General features: G+C 39.6%; 1 protein-coding gene and 1 long non-coding RNA gene across 2 annotated transcripts in view; one reads left to right on the forward strand and one right to left on the reverse strand.

The window, feature by feature from the left end:
- Nucleotides 1-354: 354 nt before the first annotated feature.
- Nucleotides 355-21,644, reverse strand: LOC138987838 (uncharacterized). The gene is made up of 3 exons (XR_011464127.1): nucleotides 21,515-21,644; nucleotides 16,342-16,432; nucleotides 355-580 (listed from the first exon to the last, which is right to left on the reverse strand). It is a non-coding gene; the product is annotated as an uncharacterized lncRNA (long non-coding RNA).
- Nucleotides 20,230-22,312, forward strand: part of SLC6A15 (solute carrier family 6 member 15) — a 56,762-nt gene continuing 54,679 nt past the window's right edge. The window contains exon 1 of the mRNA XM_005904043.3: nucleotides 20,230-20,593. The gene's annotated coding sequence lies outside the window, so the exon portion shown is untranslated. The remainder of the gene's footprint in view (nucleotides 20,594-22,312) is intronic.

Genomic DNA, 22,312 nt, shown 5'->3' on the forward strand with positions numbered 1-22,312 from the left:
TTTAAATGCAATATATTTAATCATTTCTTTAGAAAGACAAAGAAGTACCACAAAATAAACTTGCTACTTTTGATGCTGAAGCTAATTATTCCTTCTAATTGACTGAGCCAACCTTTTGCAAACCACAAAGTAACCAACTATTAAATGTATCTAGTTGTTTACAGAGTATAAGTTACTTTATTTTTGTTCCATGAATGACTGTTCTTTTGAAAGTAAAGGATAGTTCTTATTATTGATGGGCTTATTGGTCTATGGCTGTATTTATATGTGTAAGGACCTCCTTTCTGAATTTTATGCCCTGTAATATAGTAACATATCCTTTAAGGTGAAGATAAAAATGGATTCAACTTTGGCATAAGGTTTAAAACAGGGAATAAAGTATATTGTTATATTTACTTTTTATCTGATCTGCATACATTTTTCTGTAAAATAGGGACTGTACAATCCATGGACTTCTCTAGGCCAGAATACTGGAGTGGGTAGCCTTTCCCTTCTCCAGCAGATCTTCCCAACCCAGGAATCGAACTGGGGTCTCCAGCATTGCAGGTCGATTCTTTACCAGCTGAGCTATCAGGGAAGCCTGTAAAATATTAGTATCATACAATTGGTTGTACCTTTGTATTCAGTCATTTCTCAAGCAATCAGAGATCAATTTTGAATTTAAAAATGGAAAGATAAAGCAAAATTTTCCTATGATTTAATATCACAGACATTTCAAACATGCATTTAGTATACGGTAAAACACCAATATTCCAAGTATATAAGAGAGGAAGTAAGTAAGTGTTATTCGCTCAGTCGTGCCGACTCTTTGCGGCCCCTTGGACTGCAGCTCACCAGGCTCCTCTGTCCATGAGATTTTCCAGGCAATGATACTGGAGTGGGTTGCCATTTCCTTCTCCAGGGGATCTTCCCAACCCGGGGATCGAACCCAAGTCTCCTGCACTGCAGGCAAATTCTTTACTGACTGAGCCACAAGGGAAGTCCAAGTATATAGGAACTTTTTATTCTAATAAATTTAAATAATTAAATAAATTTTTAATATTCAAAGATGAACAGAATTTGATATTTTTGATAGATTTTATTTAAACCTGCACTTTGACACTGTAGACTTGGATATGGACTTGCTGCAGAGTAGATATGTTAAAACTGAAAAATAAAAACATAATTATTTTATTACTGACATTATAATTTGTTTTTCCTTCTGTTCCCAGATTCAAGGTCAACTTATTGTCTAAATGCTTTTTTCTCAGTCCTCTGAAGTCTAGAATTTAGAACAGTTCCTAGCACAAGTTAGAGTCTGAATATATATGTATTGCTTAAATAAATGATAATGAGAATAGTTTTGTTCCTTGTCATTATACTAACAATGCATCTTTATTTTTCACTGACTTTTAATTTCATTTAATTTGTTCAGTTGTATAGAAATATATATACATTTTGTTTTCAGTTTTCTTGAGACACTGATTAACATAGACGCAAAAATTCTCAACAAAATACTAGCAAAATGAATCCTGCTGCTGCTGCTGCTAAGTCGCTTCAGTCGTGTCCGACTCTGTGCGACCTCATAGACGGCAGCCCACCAGGCTCCCCCGCCCCTGGGATTCTCCAGGCAAGAACATTGGAGTGGGTTGCCATTTCCTTCTCCAATGAATCCTACCATACATTTTTAAAAAAACATATATCATAATTAAGACTGACTTATCCCTGAGGAGCAATGATGTTTCAAAATACACAAATCAAAAAAATGGGATACAATACATTAACAGAATGAAGAAGAAAAATCATGAGATTATCTTAATGCATGCTCAAAAAGCATTTGACAAAACTCCATATCTATTCATGATAAAATTCTCAATAAATTAGGTATATGAGAAATATACCTCAACATAATAAAGGGCATACATGACAAACCAACAGCTAACATCATGTGTTGTGCTCAGTCACTTCAGTCATGTCTGACTCTTTGCTACTCTCTGAACTATAGCCCCCCAGGTTGCACTGTCCAGGGGATTCTCCAGGCAAGAACACTGGAGTGGGTTGCCATGCTCTCCTCCAGGGGATCTTCCTGACTTAGGGATCGAACCCACATCTCCTGCATCTCCAGCACTGCAGGCAGATTCTTTACTGCTGAGGGAAGCCCCAGCTAACATCATATTCAATGGTAAAAAGAAGAAATCTTTTTCTCTAAGATTAGAAACAAAGCAAAGATGCCTTCTTTAACCACTCCTATTCAATAAGGTACTGGAAGTTCAGGTCAAAACAATCAGGCAAGAAAAAGAAATAACAAACATCCAAATAAAAAAAGGAAGGAGCTCAATTGTCTCTGTTTGTAGATGACATTATCTCATATAGAAAACCCTAAAGATTCCAGTAAAGATACTGGGAAAAAAACATAGAAATTAATAAATCAATTTAGTAAAACTGCAGGATACAGAATTAATATACAAATCAGTTGCATTTATACATATTATCAATAAACTTTCCAAAAAAGAAAATTTAAAAAATCCCATTACAACAGTATCAAAAAGAATAGAATACTTAAGAATAAATACAATCAAGGAAGTGAAGATCCATACACTGAAAACTATGAGACAGTGATGAAACAAACTAAAGAAAGCATAAATAAATGAACAGGCATTCTAAGTTCATGGATTGGAATTTATCTTGTTAAAATGTCCATACTACACAATGCATTCTTCATAATAAAATTTAATGCTCTCTCTTTTGGAAAAGAACTTAGGGACTTAGGAAAACTGACGCAGAATCCTAGTTTAAAAACTACCCATCTCCTGAAACATGTTTTCGAGATAAAACAGTCAGTGCTTTCAGCAAGCCTATAGGTCCCAGCCCAGGCACAGTGACATTTACTTTCTATAGCAAAACAACATAAATGGAATGACTAATAAATTGCCTTCATTATTGATGAGTCAGAGACTGGGTGAGTCTGTGCCTACAAATAAAAGATACTTAAAACACGCCATTGGGCAAGACTGGAATTGTCAAAGATAGAAGTTGAGACACCTGGGAACAACTAGGTATGTAAATATATATAATGTAGGTATGGAACTCAAAAAAGAGAAGTCTAGTTACAGAAAGTATTTTAGGTTGCTTAAGTGCTTGGGTTGTATTAGATTACTGTTCATGATATTTAGTCCTTTCCCCAATTTTCTTTCTTTCACTTTCACTTTCCAATCTTACGCGGAAATAAAACGTCCCTGCTTCATTATATGGGGCTTGGCCAAGTGTCTTGCTTTGGTAGAATGTGGGCAGTTGTGATAGCGTGCCAGTTCTAATTCTGTCCTTAAAAGACATCAAGTTTCTGTCGGCCCTTTTGCCATGAAAAGAACACGCGTTAGAAGATAATGGTTCCAGGTAGGTTAAGAGACATGTAGAGAAGACCTGAATGAAGCTTAGAACTGATAGAACCAGGCCAGTTTAGCTAAGTGATGAGGATGGTAATTGTAGTTCTAAACCACTGGGCTTGGGAATGATTTGGGTTTATAGCATTGTGACAGTAACTGGCTTATTCAGTGCTCCTCACTTTATTTTTAAATTAGCACTACATTTTAAAATGAGCACTACCTTCCAGTCCAGTCTCCTCAGGACCTCGCATTTATTCCTGCCTTGCTATAATTTCAAATTGAGACTTTTATCATACTTTTCATAATCAGGAATTGACAGAGCTGTGCAGAGAGGTGGAGAGGGACCATTAAATGGTGGTCCCTAGCGTTATCAAATATAAAGAGAATCTAAATGATGAAAAAAAATAGAATTTAATATGAGAATCTACTTAGATGGGTTGGAAATATAATGCTCAAGTATTATAAGAAAAGTATGTGCAAATAACTAAGAGATTACAATGTGACAATTAGACTCAGAATAAGGTGGTATGAAAATGATGGAAGAGAAAGATTGCTGGTAGAGTGGTTCTAAGACTACAGATTCTTTTCTGACTCACTCTGAATTCTCATGTGTTACACACAACCTTAAATGCTTCATTGGCATAATAGTAAAGTAACTTATATTATTAAATATGATTGTACCCTGCTTTTCTGTGAAAGATATGCTATTATATCTCTCTCTACCTTTAAGTTCTGCAAATTAGTTTGGCTTAAATCCAAAAAAACACCAATATTTATACATTATTAAATTTAAAAAGCCCTGAAATCGGTGTTAAAAATCATTAATTTTCATTAGTCTCAAAGGAAATATAAACTTCTTGGCTATATTTCCTACAACAAACAAAGCTATTATAAGAAATTATTTGACAGAATTTATAAAAATAATTGGAAAATGGTATACCAACTTAGAATTAAAATTAAAAGTCCTATGCTTATTACAGAGCAGTTTAAGTAAGTTTTTTTTTTTTCCTATATAGAAGTCAAGAACAGTTAAATTCTGTTACATTTAGAATGCTATATTTGGTATTATGAATATAACAGAAGTACTGTGTTCCTGGCTTAGAAGTCATTCTGCTTTCAGCTTTGTAGCACTAACTTGACTGTCTTTTAACTTCTCTATCGTGGTTAAAAGCAACAGAAAATTTCCAATTATCCAGGCTTTGACTGCTGTTAAGCTCTTACCCTCTTTCAGGAGGCTAAGTTCAGTTAACTAAAAAGTCCATTGGAATTGTCTTTTCAGTGTTTTTTAAAGATGTTCTTTCCTTTCCTGACATTGTGCTATCTAAAACCTTTAGCACATATTAAAATACTGCAAAGACCACTGAGGTGCTTGTGCATGCTTAAGTATTCAGCAAATATTTATTGTGGAGAATGAATGAATGAATGAATGAATGTTTACTCCCCCTACACACAAATAAAACTCCTATGGGTTTCCATCTTTTATGGCATTAATTCATAAATCCTTATTATTGTGATCAAGCAGATCTCTAGGACATGACTTAATTACCTTTCCAATTTCATCTCTTAATATATCAAACACATCAATTCCCTCTCATGAGTGAAATTCACTTCACAGGTGTATGGTTTGCTCTCTTAATCAGAAATATCTTCCCTCAATTTTCTATTTGGAAAAATCCTACTTTTCCAGCAAGGCCCATTTCAACTGTTCAGCATAGTAGTTAAGAACACAGACTTTGATGCCAGATCACTTTGGAAATTTTTATCCAGTTTCCTATAAAACTAAGCATATGCCTACTATGTGGTACAGGAATTCTATTCCTAAAAATTTACCCAAGAGAAATGAAAAGACATGTCAATAAAAATCAGTACGAAAAATGATTATAGCAAATGTATTCATAATAGTCAAAATTAGAAATAGTCCAAGTATCCATCAATAGGAGTATGGATAATCATTATACACTTATATTCATATAATAGAATACTATTCAGTAATAAAAAGAAATAAACTACTCCAATAACATGGATGAATTTTAAAAGTATTATTCTGAGTGAAAAAAAAGACTTAGTACAAAGAGTACTATGGTGTGATTTGGGCTCCCCAGGTGGCTCTGGGGTAAAGAATCTGCATGCCAGTGCAGGAGACTCAGGAGACAGGGCTTTGATCCCTGGCTCTGAAAGATCCCCTGCAGGTGGAAATGGCAACCTACTCCAGTATTCATGCCTGGACAATCCCATGGACAGAGGAGCCTGCAGGCCCCTGTCCATGGGGTCACAGAGAATTGGACACAGCTGAGCACACATGCACAGTGTGGTTTAATTTATATAAAGTTTTAGAGAAGTAAAAATGGATGTATGTTGGAAAAATGAGAACAACTATGGCTTGGAGGGGTTTTACCTGAAAAGATGTAATTTTCTGGAGTGATGTTTTCTGCAGTATTTTATGTCTTGGCAAGTGGTTGTGTTACAACTCATCAAATGATATATCTAATTCTTGATAATTTTCTTTTATGTAAGTTTTACCTCAAAAGAACAAAAAAGAACTATAAATGTATATTGAATCCCAATGAATTACATCTATGCTGAAGTGCTTAGGGGAAAAATGTACTGATGTATACAATTTATATTGAGATGTTTCAATAATATAAGACAGATTTATGGACAAGTAGAATGGTAGAAATATAAATTGATCTGTGATAAAAACAACTATAGTAAAATATTAATGGTTGAATCTAAATGGTGAGTATATGAGCATTCACTAGAAGTTTCCTCAGACTTTTTGTATATTTGCAAGTTTTCATAACAAGTACTGGAAAAAAATTTAACTACTAGTTCTAGAAATCATCTTACTCTAATTATTACTCTGCTATTTGCAGGATGGTAATTTTCCAAGTCCCTATTCCAGGTACATTCAGTATTTGGCCTTTTACTGTAAGAAAAAACTGTTTCTTCTTTCATATTATTGCTTTATTTATTATAAGTATGGATTTATGTATTCTTATTCTATAAGAATTCTATAACAGTCATGTTATACTACATGACTGTCATTATTAATTTTCAAGTTTGAAATTCCTCATATTGAACAAGTTGGAAGTCTTTTAAAATAGTTATTTCCTTTTCCTAGGTCCCTATCTCTTTTTGATCACTTATGACACAACATACTTCCAAGCTCGTTTTGTATTTTCTTTGTCTCAGATTTAGCCATTTCAGAAACACTGATTCTTTTGAGTGCAGAATGATATTTAGAAACTGAGACCTTATTTCTAGATGTGTTCTTTGCTACATGTGTCTTTGCTTCTAGGCCCTTCCAGTAGAATTTCATGAATTTAATATATTTAAATTATATTTAAAGATGAGTTAATTCTGATACTACCAATTTCACTGCAACATTAGGGTGCTTTCTTTGCATTTTTTGGTCTTCTTTGACTTCCAGCACTGCATATTTGTATCACCTTCCTCCACCAGTGAAGACTCTGCCTCGAAAAAACATTAATATATTATACACAGCTCAAACCTGCCACATACTAAACATGTATAGTATCCTCAAGGAAGGATTCCTGGGTAGACAATGATGTTGTCAACTACAAATTGGCACTTGCCTGTCAACTACAAATTGGTGGGTGCCTGTCAACTACTAATTGGCGTTTGCCTATCAACTGCTAATTGGCACTTGCCAAGAGCATTTGCCAGCGACTGAATAACAACAAGGGCATCTGCCACCTGCCTCTGCTGCTGCAGCTGCTGACCTTCAACACTCCCTGAGGGAATTCAGGGTGGAGAGTGAGGCACTCTGTGCCCCAGGGAAACTGGTAGAATAGGTCTTTAGGTAGTTAGGTATTTTCAGAAACTGATTTCAAGATCCCAATCCTTGTGTCTCCTCATATCTAGAAAAGCCCTAACTCCCTTCCTGGTGACATCAGCTCCTCGGGACTGGCCAAAACTTTTGTAAAATGAGTGCTTGATTGCATTGAACTCTCCGTTCCCCAAAATCTTCTATATTGACCTTTCCGTAAATGACTCTTTGGAGCAGTCTCTCAGAGCTGCCCGAGGTGCTGTCTTCCCAGGCTGCAGTCCTCATTTTACCCCATATAAAACCTCACTCGCAAATCTCATGATGTGCATCTTTTTGGTCAACAATGTGAACACAGGTAACTATTCCTTTTTGAATCTGACTGCAATTATCAAAGGGAATCTCAAAGAGGGAGTTTCTGAATATGGGTTGAAAACTAAAGAAAGACACTTTTAAAAAACTCAAGAATTTTAATTTGGTATAATGTAGGAAGGTACAAATGATACTCTTTTTCTGCTTAAAAATGTTGCATCACTTCAAAATAATAAAGCTATGCCCTTCAGAACTTCCTAAACACACACTAATTTGCAGAGCAAGGAGTGAAGTCCTCAGTGAACAGGGATAGAGCTTATCACTTTCATTTTTTTTTAAACACTCTGAAACAGTATAAATGTGAAAACAGCTAGACTGGAAGTCATACAGAAAACAGCAACTTCAGAAAGCAGAAGAGCAACTGGGAAAAATCTCTAACACTGAGGAGCAACACTAAGAAAGAGGCTGAAGACAGCATCACTTTGTAACTAGTGAGATCCTTTTCTTATTCAAAAAAGGGGGGGATATTAATTGGGCATTATGTCAGACTTTATTTTTGGGGCTCCAAAATCTCTGCAGATGGTGACTGCAGCCATGAAATTAAAAGATGCTTACTCCTTGAAAGAAAAGTTATGACCAACCTAGATAGCATATTGAAAAGCAGAAACATTGCTTTGCCAACAAAGGTCATCTAGTCAAGGCTATGGTTTTTCCAGTGGTCATGTATGGATGTGAGAGTTGGACTGTGAAGAAGGCTGAGCGCCGAAGAATTGATGCTTTTGAACTGTGGTGTTGGAGAAGACTCTTGAGAGTCCCTTGGGCGGCAAGTAGATCCAACCAGTTCATTCTAAAGGAGATCAGCCCTGGGATTTCTTTGGAAGGAATGATGCTAAAGCTGAAACTCCAGTACTTTGGCCACCTCATGTGAAGAGTTGACTCATTGGAAAAGACTCTGATGCTAGGAGGGATTGGGGGCAGGAGGAAAAGGGGATGACAGAGGATGAGATGGCTGGATGGCATCACCGACAAGATGGACATGAGTTTGAGTGAACTCCAGGAGATGGTGATGGACAGAGAGGCCTGGCGTGCTGCAATTCATGGGGTCACAAAGAGTCGAACATGACGGAGTGACTGAAGTGAACTGAATTTAAAAATGAGAAATAGAAAAACAAAACAGATCAATAAATACAGGAGAATATAACAAAAGTATTAAAGCCAAAATTAGCAAGTTAAGAAATTGAAAAAAAAAAATCAATAGAATCCGTCAATGAAAAACAAAGCAAAACACCACCACCAACAAAAAACCAACATATACAGCATAGGTTTGGTTGGGATCAGATGGTGGATGAACAGTAGAACATTAGTAGAGATTGGAAAATGGCAACTGACAGTCTACAGTGGCGAAAAATTTGACAAAACTGTCACATGCCATCATTTAATAAAGAAATAACATGATGAACCTGGGTTCCGGGGGAAGGTTTCTAAAAATAGAATGTTATTGGTATGAGTTTGTTGATTTAGTTGTATTTTATAAGTTGTCTGCCAAAGAAGAGTTGAGTTAGGAGAGAACTGGCTTATTTTCAAGAAGAGAAAAAAAAAAAAAAAAAGCTCAGGAATTCCAGAACTTGCAGGGCTTATAGATATAGCACAATAGCACTTTCCTTTCTCTAATTGGTAAATGGAATAACAAAACAAAAAATGTTTTGAGTAACTTCAGTGAAAAAAGTGAGAGAATGATCACCATACCTTTTGTTTTAAACTAGTGCATGCTTAGTTGCTCAGTCATGTCCGATTCTTAGTGACCCTTTGGACTGTAGCCTGCCAGGCTCCTCTGTCCATGGGATTTTTTAGGTATGAATACTGGAGAGGGCTGCCATTTTCCTCCTCCAGGGGATCTTCCTGACCCAGGGATGGAACCCAAGTCTCCTGTGTCTCCCACACTGCAGGTGGAATCTTTACCTGCTGAGCCAACTCAGATATAATTAATTTGCCTTTCACCCATCAGATGCTCTAAGTTGGACAAAATATCTCTGGGAAAAGAGACCAAAGGCTTAATCCAACAGGTATCTGATAAACTCAAAGTACCTATGATTAAATCTAAAGAGAAAGGTATGTCTTGAAAAGAACTGTGTGTTTGACTATTTATACACAGAGTGTAAGTCTATTGACTATTTATACACAGAGTGAATAAATTGACTATTATACAGAGTGAAGCAAATAATTTTTAAACTGTATTGAGAACTATACTTCTAGAAGTACCACCAGTCTGATTAAGTTGACAGACTTTTTCAGGCACCAAAATTCCCATTTCACATGTGACAAGGGATGATACTGAAAAAGGAAACATTAATTAAAGAGCGGGGCACTCAGAAGCCATGGAGCACGAATGGCAAGGACATGTCTTTTAAGGAGGAGGACCATGACCTCTCACTAACATTTCCTCAGTGAGCCCAGGAACACTTTACAAAGCTATCCCAGTGAGGTTTCAGAACTTCTCTGGACTACTGACTACTCTGAATGGCAGTGTTTATCATAGTTGTCTTGTTCCTGTTCCACCATCATATGTTGGATTTGTGTTGAGTCACACAGGGAAGGCTGGATTACCACTTCCCCTCCTCTGCGTCTCCAGATCAAGAAGAGTCACACCCGATTTGTTTCGGACAATGAAAAGTAAGTGATGTGACACATGCCACATCTAAACAGAAGTTCTATTTGCAATTGCATTGGCCTCTTGTCTTCCCTTTTTCTAAGAGAACAGGTATATTCCATATAAGGTTTGCTTCTTCGGGCAAGGTCCTAGAATGAAAAGACATGGAGCAAAACTGAACATAGTCAAGCAGACTGGAGCAAACTGCAATTGCTGAAGTGTAATATGAGTGAGAAATAAACACGTGTTGTGTCATTACTGAATGACTAGTTGTGCAGCAGACTCTCTATCACAAACATAGCTAGAAAACAGATTTTAAAGTACTCCATAAATACTGTTTTAGTATGCACAACTCTTGTTTAAAATTTAGTTAAAGAAGAGTCTCTATTTTTTTTTTCCTCAAAGTAAATAAAGACAAAGAAGAAAACCTATATAGGAAGATTTTTTTAGAAGCTCTAGGAAATAATGTGAAAGAATTACCTCTAAAAGATAATTGGGCCCAGATGGCTTTACAAGCTGATTCATTTCAACCTTTCAAAGGAGAGATACATTCAAGGAGATATATTTACACTAGTCAACAATTTAGCAAAACATAAAATCTTCCCAATTCATTTTGTAAAATCAGCATAGCCATAATAACACCTAACAAAAATATCACACATAGAGAAGGAAACTCATAAAAAATTCAATTTGGATAGGAATGCTATATGCTGGATTGGCTGTTTTCAATATGATACCACTATTACTTCCACAAAAGGGTGAGCACTGCATTTCTAAGAATCGCCTTCCTTGTACTGATTCTTATGGTTTGCCAATAGTACAGAGTAAGGTGAAATCACCACGCTCAGTTCACACAGCCAATACAGTGGCTTCTTTAAATTCTCTGTGAATTTGGGAATCTGCATGTGCTATACTGCTTGACATGCAAGTTGTTAGTAGCTTGCAACTAAAGCTGTACTTACAGAGTAAATTATAATATTGAAGCAATCTACAAGCTAAAATACAACCATAGTTGTTGAAATCCAAAAGCAAGAAAGAGACACACATAAGAAATCTGTCAATAATGTGGGAAAAGAAAAATCACAAAAAAGCAACAACAAAAAAAATACATTGCCAACAATATCAAAAGTTGACTCTTTGAAAGGACTAGCAGACAAATGTTTAGAAAAATTGATTAGAAAAAAGAAAAGGTTGAAATAAACAATACTAAGGAAAAGTATATATATCTACAAGTATAATCTAGAATTTAAAATAAAAAAATACTAACAAACTTAACACAACACACTAAAAAATAAAAAAAAAAAATAAAAGAACAACTTAAAAGAACTAAGTCACCAAAATGTACTCAGTAAGAAATAGGAAACTTAGGAAAGGGATGACAAAGAGATGGTAACATAAGTCATTCCCGACTTCATTCACCCTAAGAAGAACAGCTAACATCTATTCAAGAATAAGACACCGATGAGAGAATCCTAGAACAAGAGGCTGAGGCAGAAGTAACCAGTTATAGATGATTACTCACAGAAAATTAAATATTTTAATATCACCATTATTTAAGTCAAAGATGAAAGAAAATGTAGGCGAGTGAAATCATCCAGGGAGAGCATGGAAAGAAAAAAAGATGTAAGGACCAAGGACAGAGCCCTAACCATTAACATTTATAAAGAAAAAACAATAAAGAAAATGGAAAAGGGGTTGCTAAAAAGAAAACTGTAAGCATTTACTTTTATAAAAGAGAACCACTGATTTCAGCATAGGTGACCTAAGTACTTAACTGTCATCTTGCTAAGTCATTTCAGTTGTGTCCAACTCTTTGCAACCCTATGGACTGTAGCCCACCAAGCTTCTCTGTGCATGGGATTCTCCAGGCAAGAATACTGGAGTGGGTTGCCATGCCCTCCTCCAGGGGATCTTCCCGACCCAGGGATAGAACCCATGTCTCTTATGTCTCTTGCACTGGCAGGCAGGTTCTTTACCACTAGTGCCATCTGGGAAGCCCTAACTGTCATCTTAATTTAATAGAATTCCAGCACCAATCTAGTCTTCTTGAGTTTTTCTGGCTATGTTTCAATGAGAAAAGCAGTCATTTGTCAAATTTTATAAAACAACAACACTAATAAAAATAAACAAAACTATATATTTGCATATCATATGTATATATAGACATGTGTATAGACAGAGAGAAAGAGAGGAAGAGACTGGAGAGGAGGAAAGGAAATTTTGTAAGAACATATATCAAATAGTTAACAATATTTACTACTAGCCTGTAGAATTGATGGAAAGGAAAAGAAACTTAAACACAGGGCTTTAACTTTTTAACTTCTTACCATTTACGTATTCATAGTTTTACACTTATTCAATGAGCAGGTATTGTTATTGTATTAAAATAATAATACAGAATTTAGATGATGAGATTTGAATAAATCTGTAGTGAGATTTTGAAATGAATCAAAGAAAAAGCAGAAAAGACATGAAATGTAAAACGAATACTATAAAATATTTTGGTTTTAGATCACTACATAGCTGTCAACCCAAATTAATGCCTGGGCATAATACCTGACATATATGTCAACTGAAGAAAAATGTACAACCTAAAATTATCAGTTATGACCAACCTAGATAGCATATTGAAAAGCAGAGACATTACTTTGCCAACAAAGGTCCGTCTAGTCAAGGCTATGGTTTTTCCAGTGGTCATGTATGGATGTGAGAGTTGGACTGTGAAGAAAGCTGAGCGCCGAAGAATTGATGCTTTTGAACTGTGGTGTTGGAGAAGACTCTTGAGAGTCCCTTGGACTGCAAGGAGATCCAACCAGTCCATTCTGAAGGAGATCAGCCCTGGGTGTTCTTTGGAAGGAATGATGCTGAAGCTGAAACTCCAGTACTTTGGCCACCTCATGCGAAGAGCTAACTCATTGGAAAAGACTCTGATGCTGGGAGGGATTGGGGGCAGGAGGAGAAGGGGATGACAGAGGATGAGATGGCTGGATGGCATCACTGACTCGATGGACGTGAGTCTGAGTGAACTCTGGGAGTTGGTGATGGACAGGGAGGCCTGGCGTGCTGTGATTCATGGGGTCGCAAAGAGTCGGACACGACTGAGCGACTGAACTGAACTGACTGACTGATGTTTTTCCAGGGACTTCACAGAGCACTATAGCCTGGGAGACAACTTTTCAGATATTGTGAAGAACTGTTTCAAAAGGAAAAAAAGCCAGCATATATAGGAGTTTTTGCTGAAAAAAACATCTTGTAGTCAAACATCAAAAGATTACTGCTAATCACAGAAGACAGACTTCTCAAGTTACTGATTTTTAGTGCTTTTCCATGTATGTGAAAGGGAGCTTCCTGGGGTTCAGAGGGTAAAGAATCTTCCTGAAATGGGACCTGGGTTTGATCCTTGGGTAAGGAAGATTCCGTGGAAAAAGGAATGGTCTTTCCAGGAGTCATGTACATGGCCCATAAAGAACTCTGAATGCCAAAGAATTGATGATTTTGAATTGTGATGCAGGAGAAGACTCTTGAGACAACAAGGAGATCAAATCCGTCCATCCTAAAGGATAAATCAACCTTGAATATTTATTGGAAGAACTGATGCTGAAGCTGAAGCTCCAATACTTTGGCCACCAGATGCGAAGAGCTGACTCACTGGAAAAGACCCTAAGGCTGGGAAAGATTGAAGGCAAGAGGAGAAAGGGACAACAGAGGATGAGATGGTTGGACAGAATCACCAACTCAATGGACATGAATTTGAGCAAACTCTGGGAGATAGTGAAGGATGAGAAAGCCTTGTGTGCTGCAGTCCATGGAGCTGCAAAAAGTCAGACAGGACCTATCGACTGAAAAACAACAATGTATAGGAAGACACAAGAGTCCAGGGTCATTGGCATTATTCCTTAGATATGCATCTCAACTATACAGAGCCACTATCCTGATTTTCCTCCATCCTGAACTGCCCCCGGGGGCACCACTGAAGGGCTGCTGCAAAGACTGATGGATCGATGGTGGACAACATATATTGTTTATTGGATTAGCAGGTGATATTCTCTGTTTTGGGGCTTCCTGGGTGGCATGGTGGTAAAGAATCCATCTGCCAAGCAGGAGATATGGGTTTGATTCCTGGGTTAGGAAGATCCCCTGGAGAAGAAAATGGTAACCCACACCAATATTCTTGCCTAGAGAATCCCTTGGATTGTGAGGAGCCTGGTGGGCTAGAGTCCATGGGATCACAAAGAATCAAACACAGTTTATTGACTGAGCAGGCACACATTCTTTGTTTACTAAAATGGCAGGTGACATTCTTTGTCCATATATATATATATATATATATATATATATATATACTATTTAGAAGTATAATATTATGTAAAAGAAATTTATGATTAAAAAGTAACTTAAGGGACTTCCCTGGAGGTCTAGTGGTTAAGGCTCCATACTTCCACTGATGTGGGATAAATCCCTGCTGGAGGAACTAAGATTCCACATTCCATAGAAAAAAAAATTTATAAAGTGATAATGTTTTTGGTATTTTCAGGTGTCAGAGTCATTATGGCTTTATCTACAAAATGTAGAAATAGTAGTAATTTGATCCTTGTCTACCGTTTAAGCAATTGTTTAAAAAATTTGATTTGATTGCTTTGACATTTATGAATTCAGTTAGCCCCTCCTCTCCTCATACAGAGATCAGATAACCTGGTTAATTGCCTTGCTTTTTACCTCTCAGTCCCTCATCAGTCATAAACACTTAGGATCAACAGAATTTTCAATAGGAATTTGGGAATTGTGCAGACTTTATTTTATAAACATTTTGAGACTATAGACTATATATCAAATAACATTTGGTATGGAGGGTAAAGAATAAAATTTTTATTAGGATGAAGAATAGAATTTCCACAAAATGCTAAAGAATGTAGAAAGGTAGAAAAATTCCTCCTCCCCAACAATAGAAGATGGATTAATATAATCTCATGATGTGAATTAATGTCAATATTTTTCTTGAATTGTTGTTTCCTCTTATAAAGTGAAAACCTTTAATTTGTCAGACCATCCTTGGGAATGAATGGATGAATCTTGTGAGAACTGCGTCCTTTGCACTGTCTTGTGGGACACCATTTACATCCTTAGTTAAGCCATTAAAAGGCTTACTGGTCTGAGTTGCTATTAAGATTCTTCTCTTCAATGGCCCGACAGTGCATGGATCTTTGAATTATAAATAATTCTAAATTATTAAAATTTTAATTAAACAATTAAACAATTGTTCTATGTTAACTGGCATTGTGTCCTGCCAAAAGGCAGAATTTTGAAAATGAATATACTCTTATGATGTGAAATGATTTCAATATTTTCCTTTAGTATTGAGCTTTTAAAACTTATAAAAATAATCTTTGAATTGTTTTTCTGAACTTGGGAGTTTTTGCATAATATTGTCATTTTGAGATTTGGTTTTAAAAATACTATGGTAGAAAGCTGTGGCAAGTCAAGATTCCTCTCCCCACATATACTCCCCACATGCTTAAGAGAAGACTCACTTATTTTCTTTTTCAGACCTTTTATTACTTTTTAAAATGAGAAGTATCATATTAATTGCTTAAAAGTAGGTGTCAAATTCAGAAGGTGATTTGGATACAGGCAGGTATTTATTTACTGTATCTAGCAGATGCCTCCAGACTACGTGAATTTAGACAGCCTAAGTCTCAGGTTTTTCTTCTGCAGTGTATCTACATCATAAGGTTGGTGTAAGGGTTTAAAAAAAATAGGCATATTAATTATTCTACACATTCCAAAGGCACATACTCAACATCAAATCAATACTTACCAATATATAAGAATACAGAATGGTGGGCTTCCCTGGTGGTTCGGGGGTAAAGAATCCACCTGCCAATGCAGTGGTGTGAGTTTGATTCCCCAATCTGGGAAGATCCCACATGCCTGGGAGCAAGTTAGCCTGGGCAACACAATTCTTGAGTCTGTGCTCTAGAGCCTAGGAGCCAAAACTCCTGGGCCCACGTGCTGCAGCCACCGAAGCCTGCGTGCCCTAGAACCTGTGCTCCACAGCAAGAAAAGCCACGGCCATGAGAAGCCCAGGTTCCACAGCTAGAGAGGAGCCCCTGCCTGCTGCAGCTAGAGAAAAGCCCTTACAGCAACAAGGACCCAGGACAGCCAGCAATAAATAAGTAAATAAATAGAATGATTAAAAGCACACAGTGTGGCCATAAAAGTGAGTCTCCCTTTACCTGTAGGTTGAAATCTTCCATGTTCTGCTCGTCCCCATTTGTGTTCTGCCTCTTCCTCTCACACCAGTCCTATGGGGTAGTCATATTCCTACTGTACGACAAGAGAAAGCACTCAGTAACTGTTAGTGAAAAGATATTAGCAATCGAACAGCAAATTTTTGAAGGATTTTGTTGTTAAAATTTTTTTAAATGATACTGTTCACCTCCGTGACTGCAGTTCCCAGGATCTCCTTCTGGAATCTTTACACCCCTGCTCCACTTCTTCTTTCTAAAGTGCCTAACCCTGTAGTAATTCTACATTTTCCTTCTCTTAAAATCTGTACCTTCACTAAAGGCTTACATAAATGAATAATAAAAAGAAAAAAAAAACCACATCAGTTCAGTTCAGTCACTCAGTTGTGTCCCAACTTTGCGACCCCATGGACTGCAGAATGCCAGGCATCACTGTCCATCACCAACTCCCAGAATTTACCCCAACTCATGTCCATTGAGTCAGTGATGGCATCCAACAAACTCATCCTCTGTTGCCTCTTCTCTTCCTGCCTTCAATCTTTCCCAGCTTCAGGGTCTTTTCAAATGAGTCGGCTCTTCCTTCAGGTGGCCAAAGTATTGGAGTTTCAGCTTCAACATCAGTCCTTCCAATGAATATTCAGGACTGATGTCCTTTAGAATGGACTGGTTGGATCTCCTTTGCAGTCCAAAGGATTCTCAAGAGTCTTCTCCAACACCACAGTTCAAGAGCATCAATTCTTCGGCACTCAGCTTTCTTCACAGTCCAACTCTCACATCCATACATGACCACTGGAAAAACCATAGCCTTGACTAGATGGACCTTTATTGGCAAAGTAATGTCTCTGCTTTTTAATATGTTATCTAGGTTGGTCATAGCTTTCCTTTCAAGGAGTGTCTTTTAATTTCATGGCTGCAATCACCATCTGCAGTGATTTTGGAGCCCCAAAAAATAAAGTCTGACACTGTTTCCACTGTTTTCCATCTACTTGTCATGAAGAGATGGGACCAGATGCCATGATCTTAGTTTTCTGAATGTTGAGCTTTAAGCCAACTTTTTCACTCTCCTCTTTCACTTTCATCAAGAGGCTCTTTAGTTCTTCTTTACTTTTTGCCATAAGGGTGGTGTCATCTGCATATCTGAGGTTATTGCTATTTCTCCCGGCAATCTTGATTCCAGCTTCTGCTGCAACCAGCCCAGCATTTCTCAGGATATACTCTGCATATAAGTTAAATAAGCAGGTTGACAATACACAGCCTTGATGTACTCCTTTACCTATTTGGAACCATTCTGTTGTTCCATATCTAGTTCTAACTGTTGCTTCCTGACCTGCATACCCAGTTCTAAGCAGGCAGGTCAGGTGATCTGGTATCCCCATCTCTTTCAGAATTTTCCACAGTTTATTTTGATCCACACAGTCAAAGGTTTTGGCATAGTTAATACAGCAGAAATAGATGTCTCTCTGGAACTCTATTGCTTTTTCCATGATCCAGCGGATGTTGGCAATTTGATCTCTGGTCCCTCTGCCTTTTCTAAAACCAGCTTGAACATCTGGAAGTTCATGGTTCACATACTGTTGAAGTCTGGCTTGGAGAATTTTGAGCCTTACTTTACTAGCATGTGAGATGAGTGCAATTGTGCCGTAGTTTGAGCTTTGTTTGGCATTACCTTTCTTAGGCATTGGAATGAACAGTAAGCTTTTCCAGTCCTGTGGCCACTGCTGAGTTTTCCAAATTTGCTGGCATATTGAGTGCAGCACTTTCACAGCATCATCTTTCAGGATTTGAAAGAGCTCAACTGGAATTCCATCACCTCCACTAGCTTTGTTCATAGTCATGCTTCCTAAGGCCCACTTGACTTCGCATTCCAGGATGTCTGGCTCTAGGTGAGTGATCACACCATCGTGATTACCTGGGTTGTGAAGATCTTTTTTGTACAGTTCTTCTATGTATTCTTGCCACCTCTTCTTAATATCTTCTGCTTCTGTTAGGTCCATACCATTTCTGTCCTTTATTGAGCCCAGCTCTGCAAGAAATGTTCCCTTGGTATCTCTAATTTTCTCGAAGAATTCTCCCATCTTTCCCATTCTATTGTTTGGGGGGGGGGCAGGGGAAAAAGCCAGCTAGATCTGGGTTTAAATATCTATTCTGCTATTGAACTAACTGTGTGACTTTTTGCAATACATTTTTTTCTTTGGGCATCACCTGTGTCTAATCGATAAATTAGGAAAAATCACCTCATTAATTAATTGAGAAGATTAAATAAGCTATTTTTAAGCCCCCCCAGTGCTTAGTGGGAAACTCAATACCAACTTTCTCATTGGCTTCAAGACATAAAATTACCAATCATTTTTTTGCATTTGCGATAGGTGTCACACATCAGTGTAAATGTGTGGGGAGGGGAATACTAGTAGGATAAAAAAGGTCTTCCTGGTATTACCATAAACTATCCCTGGAAGCATACAGAAAACTTTGTTTCCCATAGATATGCCTAATCCTGATTATGCAGAACATAGCTCTACTTATTTTCTTAAATTCTTCTCAGTTGTTATTGGTATTATTTGTACTACATTTCAATTTATATATATGTATATATATGATATATATCAACATAAATATTTGCCTGTCACCAACATGTGAAGTAAAAGCAAGTTTTGCAAGATGTTTTGTAAGATTTTTATTGTAACTCTTTTTAGCTTTTCCTGTGAGGCATCTATCAGAGTGTTTCTTTATCCATGTCAGAGGAAGGGCATCCAGAAAATCAAATCTAATTTAATTTTTCTTAAAAAAAAATAAAGGTAGGCTTGGAAGAGACTGAGAAACAGCTGTCTTGGCTGCATTAAAAGCTGAGGATTAGTAGCAATGTTCTGACTTGAAATTTAGGTCTTGTGATTTCTTTCCAGGAGATTTTTTACTGCATGAGAAACCTGTCTGTAATGGCCTTATTATTTAATTCAATCTTAATTGGATATAAACCGTTAAAATCTGAGGATTGTTGGAAGGCCTAAAAGTACACAAAGTTTTCTTTTCTTTTCTTTTTAATGGTAATATCAATCACCTAGAAGAGGGAAATGTCCTTCGCCAAGACACTAAACCCTTGCAGCATATTTTACGTTCATTTTGCATTTCTTTCAAATTTTAAAGTTTCAGGGACCTAAAATTTAATCTCTAGAGTATATGTTCTGCCTAGGGGAAGATTCAGCCATTTTCAAAAGTAGGCTAGGCTTTTGTGCTCAGTGATGTATATTTTAGGAATTCTCCACGTGGCTTCATTAGTATGTCTTCATTGCTAAGAGAGATGATTCAGGCTTCATCTCATAATAAGACCCCTTGGAAACAAACAGGATGCTAAGGAACCTACATACGGTGAACACCGGCTCCCTTAAAAAGCCGTAATTTGGCCAGAATCCCTGAGCGCTATCAAGCCACCGCCTGATGGAGAAGCAAATGCCCAGAGTGTTTTCCTGTGTGAAAGATGTAAATGACCGGCTTGGCGAGAAAGCTAGGGAAAAAGGGTTCTTTGGGTCACTCACTGCTTCCAGTCCGGTCGCCGACATTCGGAGAACATTCAAAGGGTGTGAGGTAGGACCATTTCTATTGTTATCCCGGCTGAGACAAAGGCTGGGTGGTGGTGGGGAGAGGGGGGCGGGCAAGTGGTGCCCATCCTCTCGGTTGCATGGGTTGGGCAAGGACGGGAGGGATGGCAGGGCGGGACTTGTTTTGTTTTGCTTTGCAGCCGGCTTTCCCCGAGTCCATCCCGCCCCCGCCCGGAGGGCAGCGAGGACGCGGCGAGGCAGCCGCAGCGGCCTCTGCGTCAGGAGGCGGCGGGGCGGGGAGGTGCGGCGCCCGACCGGGCGACCTGCCTCGTGTCCCCTGGCGCCCGCAGCCTCTCCCTCCCCCGCAGCCTGTCGGCGGCCGCAGCTCGGGCGGGCCGGGCACGTGGGCGCCTCCGTCACACCCTCACTCATACACACACACCCGCGCGCACGCACCCGCGCGCCTGCATCCCGTGCTCTCTCCCTGGCCGACACACAGACGCTCACGAGTCGCTCCTGGCCCCGGCCCGCAGGACAGCGACCCCCCTCCACCCAGACTCCGGGCCCGCCCTCGGCCAGCAGCGCCTGCTCTCCAGACGGCTCCTCGTGCCCGCGGGTCACAGCCACCTGGCCCAACTCTCTGGCCACTGCTGCTACTGTCGGCACTTGGAAACAGCCCAGAGGCGCCCGGCCAAGGCACCCTGAGGGTGAGGACACGCTCCTACCACTGAGGGCACGGTTTAGGTAGGGTGGGGCTCACCACTAGGCACCCTGTAGCCCGGGACCCGGGAAGCGAGCGGAATTGATGCCTGAATGCTGGGAAGGACTCTGGATGTGTCCGGGGGGTGAGGGGAGGCAGGACGGCTCCAAAGCCCCGGGAGGGCCAAGCTGGGCTCGGCGGGCGGGCGACCCTTCCGGCTCTGCGTCCTGCACCTGTGCACAGTCAGGGTGGGGAGTGGGGGCTAGGAGCGGCGCGTAACGGGGAAGCACATGGGTCGAAACGTGCCGCCATCCTTCCTTCCTTCTTGTGACCGCAGCATCCCCGAGAGACTAGTTGTTACCAAGTCAAATTAGGGCTGGCCGCAGGGTGGGGTCCGACTGGGCCAGTCGGAAAGTTGCGAGGGTCGGAGTGGAGCAAGGCGCTTCCAAGGTTCTAGGTGAGTTGGAAGCCGATCCTCGTGCAGGTGGGCGGTGGGGCGGGGAGAGGAGCCAATCTCATTCCTCATTCGCTTTTGGGGGCTTTTGCAACTGCTGAAGGCGACTACCTAAGGCGGGGTGGTTTCACGTGACCCCCGCTCCCTTTTGCCCGAGGCATCCTGCGTTAAATGGTCCCAAAGTGGGGCCTTTCTCCCGCACCAGGCACGCGCGGCTCCCCAAGAAAAGCACAGCTTGTGGGTTTCTGCGCCTCCAGGAACTGGAGAGGGTGTTGCTGAGGGTGTCGGTGCTGGGATTTAAAGGAGAGGATGGCAGAGATTGGAAACCCAGACCGTTTCTACGTTTCACGAACTCGGCGGGTTTGTGCGTGTCCTGGGCAAGAGGACCGTTTTGAGACTTTACGTCGGAACGCGCCTTGTAAATATAAATGGATCAAAAACGTCCGACCTGTTCTGGGGACAGGTGTGACCCACCCGCTCTCAAGAGGCCGCAGCGGCGGGAATCTCTTTCCGTTGAGCAGAGAAGCGGCGTGCGTGGCGCGTTCACAGCGAGCGCGGAACCCGGGCTCGCGCTCTCTGGCGCTGAGTTCTCCCGGATCCATTCTCTCACCTCGGGGAGAAACAGTGGAGTAGGACGAGGCGGGGTCCGCACTCGGCGCGGTGACGTCAGCAGTGTTTGGGTGCTTATGCAAATGAGGCTGCAACCGTTCTCCTCGGACCGGCCGTTTCCCCTCCAGGTCTTAAAGGTACACTCAGGCTCAGGCTGCGCCGTTTGTTTGGTTCACTGCCCAGCAACAGGAGAGGACCGGAGGAGTTGCGTTCTGTGCTACGTTTAGGCTTTTTGTCTCCCAGTTTTTAAAGCAGTCTTATACCTGTCATTGCCTGGTTGTCGTCCCAGAACACAGGGAACAATGTGTTTGCTTTAAGAAATATCATTTTCTGACGAATAACCCAATCGCCTAGTCTCAGTTCTGCAAGAACCACACTCCAGCTTGTCTTCAACGTCTAGTATTGGGTTGGACTTGTAGTAGGTGTTTAATAAATACTTGTTGATGGACTCGAGGGTGTGTGGATTTCTCTTATTAAATATGGAATATTCAACCAGCAAAATAGTCTTTTGTGTGTGTGTGTGAATATGAGTGACTTTTGCTTCTTACATGATCAATGATCCATCTATATTGGTTAGCGTAAAATATATTATCAATATATTACTGAATTCTTTGACTTTGCCAACAAGTGAAAAGAGCACCGTGCGTTTTTTTTCCCCCCCCA

The sequence above is a fragment of the Bos mutus genome, chromosome 5 (assembly GCF_027580195.1).
Source record: "Bos mutus isolate GX-2022 chromosome 5, NWIPB_WYAK_1.1, whole genome shotgun sequence".
NCBI classification, from domain to species: Eukaryota; Metazoa; Chordata; class Mammalia; order Artiodactyla; family Bovidae; genus Bos; species Bos mutus.